Source organism: Myotis daubentonii, chromosome 16, assembly GCF_963259705.1.
Source record: "Myotis daubentonii chromosome 16, mMyoDau2.1, whole genome shotgun sequence".
NCBI classification, from domain to species: Eukaryota; Metazoa; Chordata; class Mammalia; order Chiroptera; family Vespertilionidae; genus Myotis; species Myotis daubentonii.
Genome location: NC_081855.1, coordinates 37954129 through 37975356, shown reverse-complemented (window position 1 = coordinate 37975356; position 21228 = coordinate 37954129). Strand labels below are relative to the sequence as shown.

The 21228-nt window shown below is 45.3% G+C and overlaps 1 protein-coding gene across 1 annotated transcript in view; it reads left to right on the top strand.

Moving 5' to 3' along the window:
* The first annotated feature begins 16619 nt into the window (after nt 1-16619).
* The window catches only part of MARCHF10 (membrane associated ring-CH-type finger 10), an 83591-nt gene continuing 78982 nt past the window's right edge, over nt 16620-21228 (top strand). The window contains exon 1 of the mRNA XM_059669898.1: nt 16620-16808. The gene's annotated coding sequence lies outside the window, so the exon portion shown is untranslated. The remainder of the gene's footprint in view (nt 16809-21228) is intronic.

The window sequence follows — 21228 nt, the reverse complement described above, 5'->3', positions numbered from 1 at the left end:
TCCAACCTGCTTATTTTAGTTCAGGGTGGCAGGCGGCCAGAGCCTATCCTGGCAGCTCAAGGCACAAGGGAGTACCCACCCTGGACAGCCCTCCCATCAAAGGGTGCACTCACACCCCCCTACACACAGTCACTCAGACTGGTACAATGTAGACAAGCCTGTTTAACCTAGCGCAGCGGTTGGGAAACTGCGGCTCGCAAGCCACATGCTGCTCTTTGGCCCCTTGAGTGTGGCCGCGAAGTTTCAATTGCACTGTATGTGCGCGCCCGCACGTGGTATTTTGTGGAAGAGCCACATTCAAGGGGCCGCAGTTTGCCGACCACGGACCTAGCGTGCTCATCCTTGAGATGTGGAAGGAAACCAGTACCTGGAGAAAACCCACATGGACATGGGGAGAACATTCCAACTCCACACAGACGGTGGCCCCTGTGGGGAACTGATTTGGTTTTTTTCCTCATCAATGGTATAATGAAATTACATTATTTACGGGCCTGCTGAACTCATTATAGACAGTCAATAGGGTTTAAGATGTTATAGGACAAATGACTTTATTTTCTAATGATTTCTTATATATCCAGTAGATGCCACAGGCTGGGAGAAAAATATTAACAAAACACAGATCTGATAAAGGCCTGGTATCCCAAACAAACAAAAAACTCTTAAAACGCAACCATAATAAACAATCCAACTCAAAAATGGCCTAAAGGTCTCAGCAGACACTTCACCAAAGAAGACACACAGCAAATAAGCATATGAAAAGATGCTCAACTTCAACCGTCATTTAGGAAATTCAAACAAAAATGAGATACCAGTATATACCAATTAGAATGGTTAAAATAAAAATAACCAACCAAACAAAAACCCGATAATACCAATTGCTGGTGGGGCTGCGGAATGGTAGGAAGGCTCATTCATTGCTGGTGGGAATGTAAAGTGGTACGGCCACTTTGGAAGACATCCTTGCAGTTTCTTACAAAGCTAAACATATTCATACCAGAGGAGTCAGCAATCACACTCCTTGGTATTTACCCAAATGAGCTGAAAACCTGTGTCAAAACAAAAACCTGCATACAAATGTTTACAGCAGCTTTATTCATGATTTCCCCAAACTGGAAGCAACCCAAGATGTCTTTCAAAAGGTAAATAGATAACACATTCACCAGTGGAATAGTATTCAGTCATAAAAGGAAATGAACTATCAACCCATGAAAAGACACAAAGGAACGTTAAATGCATAGTGCTTGGTGAAAGAAGCCAGTCTGAAAAGAATATATACTGTATGATTCCAACCATAAGATATTCGGTAAAAGGCAAATCTATAGAGACAGTAAAAAGACTGATTGCAGAGGTTCAGGGGAAGAGAAGAATGAACAGGTGGAACACAAAGGTTTTCGAGGCTGTGAAATGATTCTGTATGATGCGGTCATGGTGGATACATGATATGCACTTGTCAAAACCCGTTAGGAGCTGGGCAGGTGATCTGAACTATACATCACAAAAGAGTGAACCCTAGCCCTAGCTGGTTTGGCTCAGTGGATAGAGCATCGGCCTGTGGACTGAAGGGTCCTGAGTTTGATTCAGGTCAAGGGCACATGCTTGGGTTTGGGGCTCAATCCCCAACAGGGAGCATGCAGGAAGCAGCGGGTGGATGATTCTCTCTCATCATTGATGTTTCTATTTCTCTCTCTCCCTCTCCCTTCCTCTCTGAAATCAATAAAAATATATATATTTTTTTAAAAGAGTGGACCCTAATGTAAACCGTGTACTTTAGTTAATGTATCAGTACTGGCTGATTGATTTTTAACAATTGTGCCACATAAATGAAAATTTTTTATATTGGGGAAAGGATATATGGAATTCTCTGTGCAAACTGCTCAATTTTTTGTAAACCTAAAATAGTTCTAAAAAGTAAAATCTGTTAGTTTAAAAAGAAAAAAGGTCCACTGTTAGGGTTTCAGATTCATCATTGCAGTTTACCTTTAAGAAACTGACACTTTCACCAAAGGACTTGTATGCATGCATATAAGCCTAACCAATGGACACAGACACCAGGGGTTGAGGGCATGAGTGGGGGGTGGGGGGAAATGAGGGGATAATGACACATATGTAATACCTTAGTCAATAAAGAAAATATATATATATATATATATATATATATATATATATATATATAGAGAGAGAGAGAGAGAGAGAGAGAGAGAGAGAGAGAGAGAGAGAGAGAGGAACTGCCACTTTTGCCTGGCCAGCATACTCAGTGGTTGAGCATCGACCTAGGAACAAGGAGGTCACAGTTCCATTCCCAGTCAGGGTACATGCCTGGGTTGTGGGTTCGATCCCCAGTGGGGTCATGCAGGAGGCAGCCAATCAGTGATTCTCTCTCATGCCTGATGTTTCTATCTCTCCCACTTCCTTTCTGAAATCAATAAAAATACAACAAATTTTAAGAGTATAAAATTTGGGTGTCCTGAGACAAAAAAGTTTGAGAACCACTGCCCTGGGCCTATGTAGTCTGGTTAAACTTTATTCTTTTTTTAAATATATTTTTTTAAAATCCTGCACACCCCACACTGGGGATTGAGCCCGCAACCAGGGCATATGCCCTGACTGGGAATCAAACCATGACCTCCTGGTTCCTAGGTCAATGCTCAACCACTGAGCCACACTGGCCGGGCTAAACTTTATTCTTTAGGTTATTTTCTGGACCATTTCACAAATGATACACTAATAGCAACTGCATCTAATAGTTCCACGCAAGCTGCCAATACCCAGGAAGTGGCCATCGGGGCTGCCTGGGTGTATGAAAAACATGTGTGCCGAGCGTATCTTTTTTCAAGCATGAATGTGGATTTTGTTCCATTTTCATTTTTCCGTTATCTTCTTTTAAAATGAACTATTTCCAAGGATATAATAAACCATGAAGGTAGACAAAGAAATACAGTGCAAGTCAAATTTATGGTGTGGGAACATAAGGCTTGCTGTTACAGCTGTTAATGGCAGCTAGTTTACGATAAACATTGGGCTTAGCCTGCTAGAAAATAGCCACAGACAGGGGGTAATTACTTGTCCATCCCCAAGCATCAGAAACTCGGGAGGCCCTGCAGTTGAATAATGCAGATCTGCCAACTGTCACTCATTGGGACTGACGCTTTTTGTTGTTGTCTTCATTAAACTGGGGAAGCAAAAGAACATAAGATAAACCTCCCCTCTGAAAGCGCTAAAATTCCATGGGTGGATAAATCCAGGACCCATCCTTTTCCACTGTCTTTATTAGTCTTGAGAAAGTCACACAGCCTCCCATAAATATAGCCACAGAGGGGGATGGAATGTATAGTGTGTTAGAAAGGGCCTGTTGCCAGCCAATCTGAATATGACAGTGAGGTTTCTATAAACAGTCAGAGAAAGACAGCTAGATCCCCATGCAGATAACAGGGATATAAATGGGCCTTTTAATGAGCCGTGCATCATCACATATGAAATAATAAATACACCCAAACAGATAAAAAGAGGAAGAGCAAAATTATGCAAAAATCCTGTCGTTGCGCTATGTGGGCAGTGTGCTCAAAATAGAAACCAAGCAGCTTTCCGCAGACTTGAAGTTTTTAGATAAAGAAAATATAATCGCTCTAATTCGTGTTTAATCCTGTTCCCTTCAGCTCTTGTCAGAAACTGTTACCCACATCTGGTTACCTGAGGACAGTGGAACTGTTCCCAGAAATACACCTGAGACAGATGCTCACAGATACATATTGTAATGTTACATATAAAAAAAAAAAAGAACTGTGTGAAATTCAGGGTTATGTGTAAAGAGAATAACCAAATACACACATTTTACCTTAATCTCTACGAGGCTTCACAAGTAACTTACACTTATTTTTGCCGTATGGAAACTTTAGATTAAAGGGTAATTTAGCACCAGCTCTTATATTGTCAGCTAAAAAGCTGCACCTGTTATTGTTAACACCTTCGCTTAGTTGAGACCAAGGACTCTCGATGCCATGTTGTGTGCTCATCCAGAGTATTTTCTTCTCGAAATGAAGAATGGAAGAATAATTCGGATTTTTATTTTATCATTTCCCTGGCTCAGAGGTGGCCCCACTCCTACAGTGGAAACTTCCATTTCATTTCACAGTGAATGAAAGCATTTTTCCTTCTACAGCAGAGCAGAGCAGAACTAGTCTGTCCCACGGCAATGCTAGTAATAGCCGGACTCATTATATGTTCCAAAGGAAGTGAAAAATAAGTTATACTAGATCTTATGAGCCGTAAGGACCTTTCCTTTCAATTTCATTAGGAAAATTTATGATGTAGCAGAGGTGCCAACCCCAAAAGAACAGTGAGGAAATGAACAAAATATAAAAGGAAACCGAGGCACTACTTTTCCCTCTTCCAGGGTCGAGGGCAAAGGGAAGCAGGATGGGTTGAGACCAACGTTTTGTAAACTAGTAACAGTCAAGATTGAGCATGGAGCGTCTTACAGCTGGAACAGAGCTCATGAGTTGGCTTTATTTGACCCTTACAGTGTTTTGCTAAAAACTGTATTCGTTGCCCACATTCACAGATTAGGGTATTTCATTAAAAAAAAAACCAAAAAACAGAAACAAACACAAACCTGCATTTCTGTCTTCCTGAGCATTCAGAAGGCCTAGCTCCTGCATGGTTGTGCCACAGAGGGACGGGCGGGAGCCAGGCAATGGTGGCTACTCCCTGTAGCCAGCCCCCAGCCCCCCAGCCCACCAGCCCACCTCGCTCGCATGCACCTACAGGTGTGTGAGGCCCCTGATAATGAGCCCCTCTGGTTTCCACTGTGAGTCAGCGAAGACAAGTTGATCAGACTCAGGTGTTTGCTTCTTGGAGGTTCCTCCCCATTCTTCCCAATGAAACTCTATATTCAGTACAGTTTCAGATCCCAATGGGACCTAAAATGGGAGGCATTTAGGGCCATGTCCCACATCAGAATCCCTTCAAAGGTATTCACTGATCTGAAGATTTCCTGGGAAATAAGGGTTTAGAGTCTTTTCTTGAAGTCTACGTCTAATCGAGGTTGTATCTCAATTCAAAATGAGAGTAATTCTGGAATTAAACAGAAAAAAGACCCACAGGGGATATTATTGAAATGGTTCTCTGTCTATGAAGAGGGGGAGTGGGGGGAGGAGAAGAATCCCAGGTTCCGGGCCCCATTCTGCCTCTCACGGGCTGTGGGACCTCAGGGGAGTCACTTCACTCAGCGACTTCACCTATAACATGAAGGGGATGTTTCTGCATTCCGAGCCCAGACCTTACATTAGATCAGCTGGGGGACTTTAAAAAATACCACAGCCTAGACCCCTACCTGCTTACCATGTTGTCCCCATGCATACACTCACTTCCGCCAGTTCTGCCCTAAAGCAGGAAATGTACAAATGGCCAAGAATGAACAAATTAGGGGGTGTATTTAGAGAGGATAACATCTAAATGTCCCACTCGCCCAAATCTGTTTCTCAGCACTGGTATCTCACATGCTTCGAAGCAGTTGCTTCTGCAGGCTGTGGGATTTCTAGCCAAGGCCCCAGATTAGCCGTTATCAGGCCCCTACCCGGCCTTATCATCCAGTCACAATAGAGAGCCGGGAGGGAAAACAGGCAAGACGGAATGTTTGGAAGCAGGGCCAGCTTTAAGGGCAGGGCGAGCAGGCAGCTGTCCAGAGGCTCACCAAGAAAACGCTCTTTCCTAGCTGGCTGAAGCTTTTTTTTTTTTTTTTTTTTAAATATATTTTATTGATTTTCTACAGAGAGGAAGGGAGAGGAATAGAGAGTTAGAAACATCGATGAGAGACAAACATCAACCAGCTGCCTCCTGCACACCCCCTACTGGGGATGTGCCCGCAACCAAGGTACATGCCCTTGTCCAGAATCGAACCTGGGACCCTTCAGTCCGCAGGCCAACGCTCTATCCACTGAGCCAAACCGGTTAGGGCTGGCTGAAGCTTTTTTTTATTTTTTAAATATATTTTTATTGATTTCAGAGAGGGAGAGAGAGATAGAAACATCAATGATGCCCCCACCTTGGGCATGTGCCCTGACCAGGAATTGAACCCTGACTTCCTAGGACACACCGGCCGGGCCTGGCTGAAGTTTTTGCTTGAGGCTTTGAGGCCTCTCAAATGCACATGCTGCCTGGTATACCCCTTAGTAGTCCTTTATGCCTCAATGTGAATACTTTTCCGACCAGTTTGACTCAATAAATATAGATTGACTGTGCGGCTGCCCTATGCAGAACTTGATAAGACCTTTAGGCGCCTCCACCAGACAGGGTGGGAAAGAAACGTGTGGGTGGGAGGAAAAGGGCAGAGCCGGGAAGGCTGGGAGAGCCAACAGCCAGCATCGCCCCAGCCCACGTCTAGCCAGCGTCACCCAGCCCGAGGCTAGCCTGTGTCTGGCTCTGTGAGACAGGCTTCTGTCTGAAGGGAACTGACAGCAGGCAACACAGAGTAGGTCCTCAAGCAATACTTAGAGGCACTTCATTCCTCACCGTGAGAACCTCTCTTTTCTCTCTGTTCATCTCTCCCTCACCCTCTCCCAGGCCCACACCCACCTCTATTTAGGACTTACTCCATGGCCTTGTTTAACTTTCCTTCCTCCCCCACAAGCACAAAGACCACGTCTGACTCCTCCAAGTCCACAGGAGCTAGCACAGCACTTGACATTTTACCGCTGGCTAAGCGTTTGATGAATGACTACATGACTGCACCTCCCTCCCTCACAGGTGGCACCAGAAGAGAGTCTGTCATCCTGGCACTTGGTTCCAAACCTCTACATCAAATTGTGTCTGCATTTCCAAACTCTGGACACAACATTCTGAAACAAAGACGAAGGGGAAGAGGTGCGGGTCAGGCCAGGGCATGAAGGTACTGCCACCCATGTGCACACACACCTATGTATACGCTGCCAAAACGTTGCTCTGCCCTTTCCCATGGTCCTGCATTCCTGTTTCACCCCAGACCTCCGTAGGTTTCTAGGAGAAAGACCTATCATTCTGACTTGTTCACTCTAGTTTGTAACAAAATAAAAGAAAAGCAGAGCATATCAAAGCCCTACCCCCACGATAGTAGATTATTATACTTTTTAACAAACTGACCCTCCACCGCTTTCCCCACTTGTGATCTGCTTCAAGTAAGTGCCTGTCACTCGGAGAGCTCAAGGTCCCACCAGAGTTGTGTGGCCTTGGGTAAGGGACACAGGGAGGCTTTGTCCTCGGGTTTCTTCAGTGTATTAGAGGAGATAATGGCATATTCAAAGGGTGTGAAGAAAGCTTAACATTAGTCTGCATGGAGCTCTTTGAAATGCATGAAGGGCACTACAGTGTATAAACGTAACACTTGCCCTAGTGTTCACTCAGAACCCTGTCTGAACATTTATAAAAATCTCTCTGTGGATGTGTGTGCGCGCGCGCGTGCACACACACACACACACACACTCACATGAATATATTTAGATTGCTTAATTGCTTTTAAAATTTTTAAGTAAACACGCTGAAATGATTACAAGGCATCTGTATAATGTATCCAATGCAAGCCTGCCACGATAAGAGCTATTTGAGAAACTAAATCACATCAATGAAAGAATAGCAATGAGTCAATTGATGAAATATTGCATTAGCAATGGCCTCCGACCCCATATGATGCCAACCAAATGCTTTTTCCTCTTTGTAATTTAATCATTTTTCAGTTAAATTAATTTCTTAAAATCCACTCAGATAAGCCGCCTGTGTTAAACTCAGACACACACACACACACACACACACACACACACACACACACCTCTAGGTATAGGAGAAATAAAGGACAGACTGCACTCGTGTGATGACTCTCCACCTCTGCTTTATTTTGGAAATGGACAATACCCTGTTTCTTTTTTCTGCCAGACAAGAAATTTCCATAACTTCTTCCTGCTAATGTGTGATGATGTCAAGGACCCCCGAACACCCCAAGACAAAGGCCCAATCACCACAATAGAAAACTATGAAAAAGCAGCCATGAGAGCCCACATGGTGTGTTTGCCATGCAGGCCGACTGGCTTCCTTTTTCTTTTCTTGTTTTTTTAAATAATTTTTTAGACGTATTTGAATACAAACTAACTGGCTCAGAAGGCAGCACTCTGAGAAGTGTGCTAACAAGCCCGCCGCGCACGTCTGTGCTCGGGCTTGCTGGTCGAGCGTATTCAACACACATCCAGGAATCTGTTTGAGGACTGAGCGTGGTTAAGTCATGTTTTAAGAATGTTCTCTCATTATCCTGACTCAGAGGGCGCCGTGAGCCACAGAGAGGAGGCTGCACAGCGATACCTTCTGTTCCAGCTGGTTTTCAAGAACTGCCTTCCCCTGTACTGAGGGCCACAGAGTGACGTCACCCCGGGTTCATTCCTTCACGTTGTCTTCTTACAGGGCTGGAGCAGGAGCGGTTTTTCCTGTTGACCTTTTTTTGAAACTGTGTCACCCAGGAGAGGTGAGGGGACCTGAGAAGGGACGAGCACGGAACGAGAAGAGAGAACCACGGAGAAAAATGACCAGCCAAGATATTTGTTTGGGAAAACAGAAACATCAGAGCTGTGGTTTGGCAAGTAACTGAAGCCTAATGAGAAAGGCAGAGAGAGAAGTGAGAGGAAACGGGGATGAAGGGAGTGGGGAGGAGGGATGGGGAAGGAGAGGCGGAGGAGGGCAAGAAAGGAAGGAGGAGGGGAGTGAAAGGAGCAAGACTCCGCCAGTGACTGAAATGCACCAGTCAAAGACATTACTAGGCAAAGCCCTGCAGTGAGACTAGAAGTTGAATCTCAGGAGGAACTACCCAACCTGGGACATCGGGTCAGGTCAGGGTCCTGGAACTAGGAGAACTGTCCTAGATAATTCTTCTTGAGTCATCTCGTCTCATGCCAACGGACAAGCACATGCCTGAAGTTTCCACAGAGGCTATAGAATAAGAATCACAAGGCCATAGCTACCAATTCTGGTGAGGAACCTCCTCAGGGGTCTCCACATGGTGTCACACACACACACACACACACACACACACACACACACACACTCACACTTCAAAACCACTCCATGGCTTTCCACTGCACTTACCCAGCCCAAACCCTACAACCTCACCAGCCTTCCTTCACAACAATCTTCCGGCCACACTGGCTTCCTCTCAGTTCCTTGAGTCTCCTGAGCAATCTCTCCCCTCCAGGCCTTGCCAATGCTATTTCCTCTACCTGCGCGTCTTCTTCACCATCAGAGGGCTGGCTCCTCTTCATCCGTTAGACCTCACCCAGAGAGGCCGTCCTTGACCCCTTTGTCTAAAAAGGGTACCCTCTCTGTCGCCACTCCCAGTATTCTCTCTTACTGTACCCTGTTAGTGTCCTAGCACTAATCATTTGTCAGTGTATATTTATTGGTTTATCTACAAGTAAATTGTCCTTGACACCTACTAGCCAAAGCTTTGTTAAGTAAGTGGGTAGAATGTTCTAGCTTTGTGGATTTGGGATGCACAGCAGTCACCAAGAACCTATCTTTGCTTCCAGTGTCCCCTCCTCTTCCCTGCCATTCTTCACCTGCTCCCACCTCGTCCTAGAAGCTGTCCCTGCTCCCTGAGAATACCCCAATACCCTGAGCAGGCCCCCCGCCTAGCTAAGGGAAAGGTAACCAGCTGTCCTTGGATAGGCAGAGGCAATGAGAAGCCACAAGGGGTTAAAGAAAGAAATTAGAGTTAGTAACTAATCTGATGATCTTTCCATATAATCAGAAAAACAGAAAAAGAAAATCACAAAGGAAAGAGCCCTGGAGAGAAAAGAGAGCAAACATTGGAAATATTCTGACAGGGACGAGTGCTCCTCTGTCTGGTACAGTCATTGGAGGGACCAGGAAATGGGTGATTAGAAAGGAGGCCGCCTGCCCCCCAAACTAACAATGCCCCTGCCCCTCTCCCTCTTCACATGCGCAGCACTTACATCCAAGCAAAATATCACGGAGTAACTGACACTTCATGATGGCCCAGGAGTTGCTCAGTACCCATGATCCCCTTCCCTCTTGATGAGGAGCATTATTATTTGTTTGGCCTGAGTATTTATCTGTCCAGAAACATGTTTAATGATCACGTGAGACCCCGGATGCTGTCAAAGCTTTCTTACTCAGAGCTTGAGGATCAGCCCGCAAATGAAACTCTTGGCCAAACATGTATGGCTCGAGTTTATCCAAAGTCCAAACAAATCAGATACTCCTTCTGGACAGAAATCAAATTCTTTCCTTTGGTAATAATTTCTCAGAAATTCAGCAAAGCAGTATGCGTTATGTTCCCAAAGTTCTGATAATCACATTCAATCTGGTATCACATGCATCAATTGCCGTAATGAAGGGTTTTGAGAAGTCTGAAGCTCCCAAAATGGAGAAAGAAATCAAAGCCTGCTTAAACTTTTGGGAAATATCTCAACACTGTAGGTTCCAAAAACTTTAATGAGTTTGTCCTTTGTGTGTGTGTGTGTGTGTGTGTGTGTGTGTGTGTGTGTGTGTGTGAGAGAGAGAGAGAGAGAGAGAGAGAGAGAGAGAGAGAGAGAGAGAGAAAGAGAGAGAAACAGCACAATAGACCAGCTACAATTCCAAATGAGAAAAATTCTAAGGGATCCCGCAAAGGACATGCTTTTTTTTGTTATTAATTGTAGGGAGCTTGCCAATCCCTAATAGAGTCTACTTTATTCCACACGAGATCTCAGATCTCAGGTATTTGACCTCTGAAAGCTCAGCAGGCATTACTAAATTTCATACAGTTCATGGATGGCTGCAAGCCTCAAATTGGATACACCCTCACTTTCAGGGATGAGGTCATGAAATGTCATTCTCTGAAATGCAGGATAAAAAATATAATCAGTATAACGTTAACCACCATGGTATTAGTAACATAAGATTAAGATTTTAAAGAGGTTACAAGCCTTTAGAGACGTTTTATAAATCTATGGTTGGTGTTCTTGAGATGTCCTCAGATCTCAGCAAGGAGAATCAAAGCTCCGTACTGTAAGTGATGATAGCGACCACTTGTTGAGCAGCTACTACTATGTGTCAAGCACACCGCCAGAAAGTTGGCACTTGCTGTTCCATTAATCCTCACGACAAGCTGATGAGGAGGCTCTGGCTATGATGGTGTTGAAGTACGAAGGGGAATAAAAGTTGTTCATTATCATACAGCGAGTGCCACTGCTGGGATTCCAACCCAGGTCTTCTCAACTCCAAACTGTGCCATTAATGGCTTTAAGGGGAAGAGAAATGATCCCCTGAAGTTGTGCAAAAAGGCAGTTAAGTGAAACAAAAACGTGGTAAATGTCTCCAAAAGCTTTGAGATGAGTTGCCCAAATCAGTTATCTAGAGGACAGTGTCTGTGGAGGAAAGAAAGGTGACTCCATTCACCCTCCACAGCCTGCTCGGATGTCCCTTAAGAACACTCAATTCCCTTGGACCTAATTCAATATTCACAAAACCTCCTGATCTTTAATTTGATCTCCTGGGGATGCCTTTCCATCGGGGGGCGGGCGGGGGGGTACCTTGTGCATCCCACCAGGGCTGGTCAGTTGCCAGCTTTATTCTCTGGGATAAAATAATAACTTGGTCAGGAGGAGGACATTTCGTCTCTGCTGAATAGAGTTACTGGGAATCAAGTCCTAAAAAGATCAACTTTGAATTGGCTAAAACGGTGTTTCTACTCCTCAAAACCAAGGATCCAATCCTGAGTCTTCAATGGCCTCTATCAAAATATATACATTTTGGCCCAGGTCGGTGTGGCTCAGTTGTTTGGTGTGTCCTCCTGTGCACTGAAGGGTTGCAGGTTCGATTCCTAGTCAGGGCACATACCCAGGTTGCAGGTTCAGTCCCCAGTTGGGTATGTATGGGAGGCAACCCATTGATGTTTCTCTCTCACATCAATGTTTTTCTCTTTCCCTCTCCCTTCCTCTCTCTCTAAAGAATCAATAAAAGCATATCTTCAGGTGAGGATTTAAAAAAACAAAACAAAAAGAATACACTTGGAAACTGTCTACCTTACTCTCTGGACATCTTAATGGCATTGATTTAGGACCACTTTCAATGAGTGACATTAAGAGACTGTCATATTGCACATTCGATCTGGCCAAATATCGCTATGGGATGAGTGAAGAATGTCACCATAGCCAGGGGTGGGCAAACTTTCTGACTCGAGGGCCACAATGGGCTCTTAAACTGGACCGGAGGGCCGGAACAAAAGCATGGACGGAGTGTTTGTGTGAACTGATATAAATTCAAAGTAAACATCATTACATAAAAGGGTACGGTCTTTTTTTTTTTTTTTTTAGTTTTATTCATTTCAAACGGGCCGGATCCGGCCCGCAGGCTGTAGTTTGCCCACGGCTGCCATAGCCCATGGTATGTTCAATAAGCCATTAGCCAGTTTTTAAAGTTAATCAGATGAGTTCCCTATACCAAGGGGTTCTAAAGGTCAACCCATAAAGCTTTCAAGGACTAGCATGCCTACAGTCCCCTTCTCAGGAAAGCCACTCATGGAGATTGTTTCTGCAAACAAACTGCCATACTCCAGCTGTGCGCACTGAACGAAGGCAGCATCGCCGCATGGGCCACCATGATAAGAACAGGAACCCAATAGTCATGGCCAGGCTCCAGGAAAAGAGGACAATGTTATATGTAAGGGTGGCCATCTGCTTCTGAGGCCACTTGGCATGAGGCCCTATGCCCATCAGGAGGAGAGCTCCTGATTAGTGACCAAGTGACCCAGTGAGACTCTCTTAGAAAGAGGAAATCTTAGGAGGACAAAGAGAGCGTGGGTTGTTCTGGATCAAGTGAGCCGCTGGGGCAGGTCTCCACGGGGCTCCTGGATACGCTCACCTTCCAGGGTTCGGGAGGCTTAGGATGTGTAGCCATCCCTCTGGACAACTTACTCTTTGTATTGAATTAACGATTCCCCTCAAACTGTTATTGCTGAAACTTAATACAGGGTCTACTTTTGAAATTTTCTACTTGAGGTTGCCCTTTGCAGAACTCTTGAACTAAAGAGCTTCTTGAAACTTATTTGCTCAGACCAAATATTTCAATCATTAGAATCCACTCTCTAAGTGTTTTCTCTCCCTGTTATTCATCCTCTACCAGGACACTGTACCAAGAGTCATGAAGAGTAGGACCTTTTCCCCAACCAGGAACTATGTTTCCTTCTCACTTTAACATTCCTCTTCCTTAGCCCTTTGTTTTTCAATGCTGGAGCGAATCAGATTTTTAATTTACATGCCACGCTTAAGTTTACTCACTACACTTGGAGTTGCTCAGTGACTTTTTACAGGCTGACCTCTGGCACTCTTACCCTCTTTCAGAGGCACCAGGATTCTTTTATTTTTTAATTTATTTTTAAAAATATATTTTATTAATTTTTTACAGAGAGGAATGAAGAGGGATAGAGAGTTAGAAACATCGATGAGAGAGAAACATCGATCAGCTGCCTCCTGCACACTCCCCACTGGGGATGTGCCCGCAACCAAGGTACATGCCCTTGACCGGAATCGAACCTGGGACCCTTGAGTCCGCAGGCCGATGCTCTATCCACTGAGCCAAACCGGTTAGGGCACCAGGATTCTTTTTAATAACTTAATTTTTGGAGACCCTTGACATGTAAAAAAGTTTAAAACTCAGCCATGATCCCTAGCTGCTTTGGCTCAGTGGCTAGAGTGTCAGCCTGCAGACTGAAGGGTCCCGGTTCGATTCTGGTCAAGGGCACATGCCCGGATTGCGGGCTCGATCCCCAGTGGGGGGCGTGCAGGAGGCAGCCAATCAATGATTCTCTTTCATTATTGATGTTTCTATCTCTCTCCCTCTCCCTTCCTCTCTGAAATCAATAAAAATATATATTTTTTTAAAACCTGAGTCATAAGTGATATCTCCAAACCTTGTTATTTAAAAATCTTAAAATATGTATGGTTTACACTCATGTGCATTAAACAAAATCTTAAAATATGCCTCAGAAAGTAAAGCTACTGATTATTGAGGGTTTGCTGTATGCCATGTATGATGTTAAATGCTTTGTTTATCCTCTCACATTTCATCCTCACAGCAATCGTTTGAGGTAGATAGTATTACTTTAAACAAATCTTGAAGTGGAAGGAGAAAAATCTGGGACCAAGGTGCAAATTTCCTTGCTGTAGGCAACATCAGGGCATTGGGAATGGGATACTCTGCTTTTGAGTCCTGATCTGTCACTTACCTTGTGTCCTTGGGCATGTCATTTCTCTTCAACTACCTAACCTAGGCTTCAACTTTCTCCTCGGTTCATCACGAATTGTTATAATTATTTTTATTTAAGAGGGGTCCTAGCTCCAACAGAATAAGATTTCTACCTGTCATTTCACTATTATAGTTTCAATGATTTGTCTTAAAGATTTTGCATCTTTAGGCATCTTGTTTTGAAAGGCAAAAACCATGGGGAGAGGTCTTAGATCAGTACTTAATCAGTTAAAGCTTCAATGACCAGTTAATGCTTTACTAAGTCTTACTTGATAGCTAGCTGAGAGCTGAAGCTGGGTTGGACTACTGGAGAAGGAAAGGTACTGACTGCTGGTGGGTCAGTGAAGGTTGGGTGGCAAAGTGCCTCAAACAAAGACTTCACCTAAATACATGTTATTTGGCTTCTTCCTGGCTCAGGAGTTGCCTTAGAAGTTGGTGTGAAGGCAGGAAGGAATGCTCGGTGTGTTATACTGAGCATCTGGCTGAAATAGGAGTGAAGAAGTGTTGAAAAAGGAAAACCAAGAAAGTGAGCCCTGGGGGAGGACATAGGGAAAGCCATGGTCAAGAGTTTGGACTTCATTTCAGAAGTAAAAGAATATCTGAAAGTTTCTTATCAGGGAACCAGTGACATGAGATGTATGCTGCTTTCAGAACAGGGTAAATGGTGGGAATAAGGTGTGGAAGACAGGGCTCCGGGTGGGGTTCGGAGGCCCTTACAATAATCCGGTTATGAAGTCATGGAGCCCAAACTCGAGTGGAGGCGATGAGAATAGGAGTGTGATGCTGCAGAGGACACAGCTGCCCAATGGATGTGGGAGAGCGCTGAGAAGACCCCAAACCACAGACTCCTAGGGATTCTGGGCCCTGACAAAAGGTCCAAGAACTTCCTTTTAAAATATGTTTTTATTTACTTCAGAGAGAGGAAGGGAGGGGGAGAGAGAGAGAGACATCAAGGATGAAAGCAAATCATCCACTGGCTACCTCCTGTACGCCCCCTACTGGGGATCAAGCCCACAACCCAGGCATGTGCCCTGACCAGCAATTGAATTATGACCTCCAGGTTCATGGGTTGATGCCCAACCACTGAATCACACCAGTCGGTCATGGGTCCAAGAATGTCTGTTCTCCTTTTCCCCTATTCTCTACCCAATCAAAATGAACTAACTTGATATCAGGTGGCAAGTTATTATTGAGTGCCCTAATACAGGGTGTGGCAAAACTCGGTTTACAGCTGTATGGAAAATAATACAATCCTATATAATAAAAGGCTAATATGCAAATCGACTGAATGGTGTAACCACCCGGTCACTATGATGCACACTGACCACCAGGGGGGCAGATGCTCAATGCAGGAGCTGCCCCCTGGTGGTCAGTGCGCTCCCACATGGGGAGCGCCACTCAACCAGAAGTCAGGCTCACCGCTGGCAAGCACAGTGAAGGTGGCTGGAGTCTCTCCCACTTCAGCGGCAGTTGGACAGGCTCCAAGGGCTCCTGGACTGCAAAGGGGCCCAGGCTGGGCTGAGGAACCCCCCTGAGTGCATGAATTTCATGCACTTGGCCTCTAGTTAATAAATAATAATACAAGAATAAACTCTGTTTCATGTACTCACAGCTGTACACCTACTTTTGCCCCACCCTGTATGCAAAATAAATGGCAGAATCATCTTTGCCTATGCAAACCACAGACAAGTAAACCTGGCAGAGGGAGGGCAAGGTTCTGTGGGCACTGCCCTAAACCTCTAACAACCTGCTTCCTAGGGAAAGGCAGCCAAGATAACTGATAACCGGGAGCTAGGTGGCTTCTTATCTGGTTCTGCTGCCCTTAATCATTCATGTCTTCCTTTTAGGTTGAAGCAGGCATTTCAGAGACCCCCTGCATAGCTCACACCCCCCACCTGCACTCTCTTTCCCTCTACCTATGTACTGTCTTTAATATTCTTTTAGTCAATTAAAAATATTCCCCTCTCTCGTTTTCTAGTCTCATTCTCTACAAAGCACAGCACGGATTCAGGGCAGGAATGTAGGCCTCAGTATCTAGGTTTGGGTTTGGAAATCAAGACAAAGCCAATCCGTCTCCTCCCTCCTCCTGTATCTCTTCTCCGCCCTCAGCTATCACCAGTTTTGTTTTTTTTGTGTGTTTTTTTTTTTGCCTTCGCCACCGCATCCCACTCGTTCCCACGGCAACCAGAGAGCACCCCACGTCCCTGCTCAGGACCACGGGCCGCAACCCCCACCCTACCTCCACGCCAGGGCCCCCAGCTCTCGCGTGGAAGGAGGGGGCCGGTTGCCAGGGAAACGGGAGGACGCCAGGGAGCCGCCCCCACCGCCTCCGCCCCTAGAAAGGCCGGCAGCCACCGAGGAAAGCCGGGGAGGAGGAAGAGGAAGAGGGGCCGGTAGAGGGAGGGGAGCGGAAAGAGGAGGAGAAGGAAGAGGAGCACAGGGACGGCCTCCAAGGTGCGATTGATGGGCCGCTCCTCCACCAGGGACCTGCCTGACTGCCCCGCCCCTGGGCCCCTTAGCCCCTCGCAGGGGAGAAAGGACTGACCTGCCAGGTAACGGCCCAGCCCCAGCCGCCCCAGCCGCCCCTAGTCCTCCGCGGAGGTGGGGGGAGGGGAAGGGGACAGCGTCTCCTTTGACTAAAACGATTCCGATTCCGCGGGGAAATCAGGCCCGAAGCCTGGGTCCCTGGCCCCTCGCTCCTCCCCCTCCCTCCTGCTGTTACAACGCCGCTTTTTCTGGCTCCGAGGGACTGGTTGGGGGACTCTGATCATTTATTTGCAGCTGGCAGCCGCCCGCCCCTACATAACTTGCCCGCGACTGCCCTGGTCTGCGGTCCAGGAGAGGTGCACGTGGCCCCTCGGCCTCTGCGTGCGGAATTGTTGCTGTTGCTTGACATGACCACCCACCCACTGAAGCGATGGTCAGCGTGTGGCCGCCCATCTCTCTCACCGGTTCACAATGCAGTGAAGAGTCACCCCTAAGGACGCCCGCCGCACCCCCCGCCCTCCTCCCCTCCGCCAGCCCCTGATTTCCTAAGCCAAACTGACTGGAAGAGTCAAATCATACTCCTCCACCCCTCAATTCCTGTTCTTTAATTTTGGTCACAGTATTCTCTCAGTATCGGGGTGTGAGGCCAGAATCACTCATCTTTGTTGCTTAGACTCGAGACATTTTAATAAGATTTTGAAACTCTTAAGTTTTTTAAAGCTAAGATTTAAACAAAACCTGAGATATTTGGCATTACAAATGAACTGTGTAAACGGATGAATAAGTTCTCCCAAATCCTAGGCACTCAGTGGTGGAACAGGAAGCATTAATATTTTTTATTTTTCAAATTATGGTTGGCATACACTATTATATTGGTTTCAGGTGTGCAACACAGTGATGAGACATTTATATAACTTACAGAAGTGATTGTCCCGATAAGTCTAGTACCCATCTGACACTAGACATAGCTATTAAAATATTATTGACTAGATTCCCTATGCTGTATTTATATCCCCATGGCTGTTTTTATAACTGGCAATTTGTACATCTTAGGGGGACTTTATACACAGGATTGTCAGGTATTAATATAGCCATTTGGGTTTTGTTTCAAAGGAGACTTCAGCCTAAAGAGGGGCTTAAGTTTACATTTTTCCTTATTGCTGAACCAATAAAATATTAACTTTAATGGTATCTCTAATATGAGAACATAGTAAGGAAACAGTGAAATAGCTCGATGGTGATTACAAAGAAATCCCTTCAAATAAATTCTGACAAATGTGGCCACAGAACAGAAAACCATAGCTGTAGATATATATATTAGAGAACTGAAAAATATTCACGCAATCAGATTCTGCTCTCCTTAGTCAGGGAAATTGGAATTTGTTGGAAATTTACACGAGAGAGGAATGCATATGTCACCAAGTTCTTAGAATATTCCTCATTGAAATTTCACAGATACGTAGAATTTTGAGGCCAAGAAGGATCCTCACTCTTGCTTTCCCACATGCCTCCTACTTCCTTCCCCTTTTCTTTCCCCTCCCAATTTAAAATGGTTTCTTAAGTTGATGTCTAAAGCACAGATTTGGCCCAATATAGTATCACCAGAGACTTAAAACAGAAGCATGCATGACCATGAGTGGGTTTTAAATTGAAAAGCAGTTCAAAGGTGAGAAACAAGCGAATACGGGATGCTATTTTAGAAATCTTTGCCTTGCCCACGTTTTAGCATCATTCTCCCCCCTTCCACCTGTCTGTATTTGCTGAGGAAAATTTTCCGGCTTTAAATGACCATCTGGTTGAGTAGGCCCTCAAAGCTAAGTACCACGGATCAAGCGTGATATCATGTGGATTTATTTCCATACAGTTATTTCTGTTTCTTGTTCATCCTGGTCAGTTTTTCAAACCTGCAGTGCAGTATGAAGTTCAAGGGACACTTCAGAAATGTGGAGAATGTTTGCCTAAACGGTGGCGATCACCCATCTCCTGGATCTGTCTCTCACAATCTGTTTCCTTAGTCCGATAGTATTTGTTTAATCTCACAAAGTATTGATGTATTTAAATTTAAAAAAATCACATGTGGCACCATGATGCTTCTAAATAATCATTTTTACGGTCAAGTCTATCCATAGAGAGTTTATGGGAGGGAAAAGAGACTTCTGTAGGCAATTGTAAAGTCCTTTATTTGGCAGGTGATTGTGAAGTCAGCGGTAACCTAGCAAGTAATTCAAATAGTGTTATTTCCTACCTATTTAAACAAAGTTATTTCATGGCTCTTGATTTGGAAGCCTCCTTAAAATAACACTGCATTAAAGCAGGATAGATTAGCTGGCTTTTCTACATTAACTTTGTAACCAGAACGTGTCATCCAGTGGACTCTGGAACGTGCCCCTTTAGCGACCATTAACATATTTTCATTATGATTCCTTATGTTCTCAGCCCGATTAATATTCAGACAGGCTTCTCTTTCCAACGGTAGCATCAGGGGTTCATCTTTCTGCCTGTTTTAACACCATCGTTTTCTGAAAAGGGTAGGAACTTCATTTTATGCAAGTACAAATTCATGTGAAAAGTTAAAAGTGATCTTTTAAAATATAATCTCTCGCCCTGACTAGATGGCTCAGTTGGTTGGAGCATCGTTGCATACACCAAAAAGGTTGCGGGTTTGATTCCCGGCTGGAGCACATACTTAAGTTGTGGGTTCGATCCCTGGTCAGGGTGCATATGGGAGGCCACCAATCCATGTTTCTCTCTCACATCGATGTTACTCTCTCTCTTCCCTTTCCTCCTTCCCCCCCTTCCTCTCTCTTTAAAATCACTAAACATATCCTCAGGTGAGGATTAAAATAAAAAATAAAATATAATCTCATAAGTGACTTTTAAAAGGCTCAGAGATTTAGGTTTTGTGTATAGATTGTGGAACTACCTATTAAACTAGTTTTAGATTCGACTCTTAAAGGACCATGTTTCTGTACTTAAGATAAAATAACCCCTGAGGGACCAACACTAGTTCTTTCCTGTTGCTCAGGGCTAGACGATGAACCTGGGAAGATTTCACAGCAACAAGACCAGACACTGGGTCACCATGAATCAGGGGCAAGCTGATTCCGCCAATGTCTGCATAACTGAAAAACCAGAGAATGAAGAAAAGTGGCAGAATGTAGACACCTGGGAGCAGGAATGTTGTCTGTCTGATCCTGCGGTTTCCCCAAAGCCTAGACAGCACCTGTCACATGGTCATCATTAAAAAATACATGTAGAGCCCTCACTGGTTTAGCTCAGGGGATAGAGTGTCGGCCTGTGGACTGAAGGGTCCCGGGTTCGATTCCGGTCAAGGGCACATGCCCGGGTTGTGGGCTCCATCCCCAGTAGGGGGCACACAGGAGGCAGCTCATCAGTGATTCTCTCTCATCATTGATGTTTCTGTCTCACTTTCCCTCTCCCAGACCATTCATGTCATCACCAACTCCTGATGACTTCCTCTCCTGCGTATCTCCTGTGGGCACTGGCCTGAGACTCTCTGGGTTCAAATCTCAACTTTTCCACTTAGTATTTCTCTAACCTCAGGCAAGTTACGGAATCCCTTGGTCTCCGTTTCCTCAGCTACAGTATAGAGATACAGTGCCTGCCTCAGAGGGTGGTCGTGAGGATCTGAATGAGTTAATATGTATACATGTTTATAACTTGCAGAGGCTCAATAAATAGTACCTTTGATCTCCTCTTCCTCCTCCTCCTTCTCCTCGTCCCCCACCTCTTCCTCCTCCTCATCTCCACTTTTGCTACCTAAGTCTGGTCACTATCTTATCTCATCTGGATACTATAGTATGTTCCCAACGGTCTTTCCACTTCCACTTTTACTCAAACCACACACCCCACCCCCCGCCCCCCCACCTATTCTCCATATAACAGCTACAGGGACCTTTTAAAAATGCAAATCTGCTCCCCAGACTGGAACCTTCCAGCGTCCTGCTATGGCTCATGAGCTTCAAGGCCCCACCCCCATGAGCTGGCTCCTGCCCACCTTCCAGCCCTTTGGTGCTGTTCTCCCCATCTCTGTGCTCCAACTGCCCTGGCCGCCTGCTTCTCATCCACCTCAGCCCCTTCCTGCCCTGCAGCTTCTGCACCTGCCGTCCTTTCTGTCCGAGATGCTCTCTGTCCTGCTTCTTACCTGCCTCGCTCCTTCGCAAATCCAGTGGCATTTCCTAAGGAACACCTGGCCTCTTGGCCCAGGTTATGTCCCCCCAACCCCCATAATAACACTCTCAGGGAACCCCATACGTCTCCATAGCATTTATCACAATTAAGGTTCACTTGTTCAATGTCAGTCTTCTCTCCCTAGACCACAAACACCTCAAGGCAGGGGCCACGTTCATCTTGCCCAGTGCTATAGACCCCTGTGCCCAGCATAGCGCCTGGGTTGGGATTAGGGGTGCAATCATTGTTGAATAAATGACTTTCACTTCCCGGGGGCTCATAACTTCAGTCACT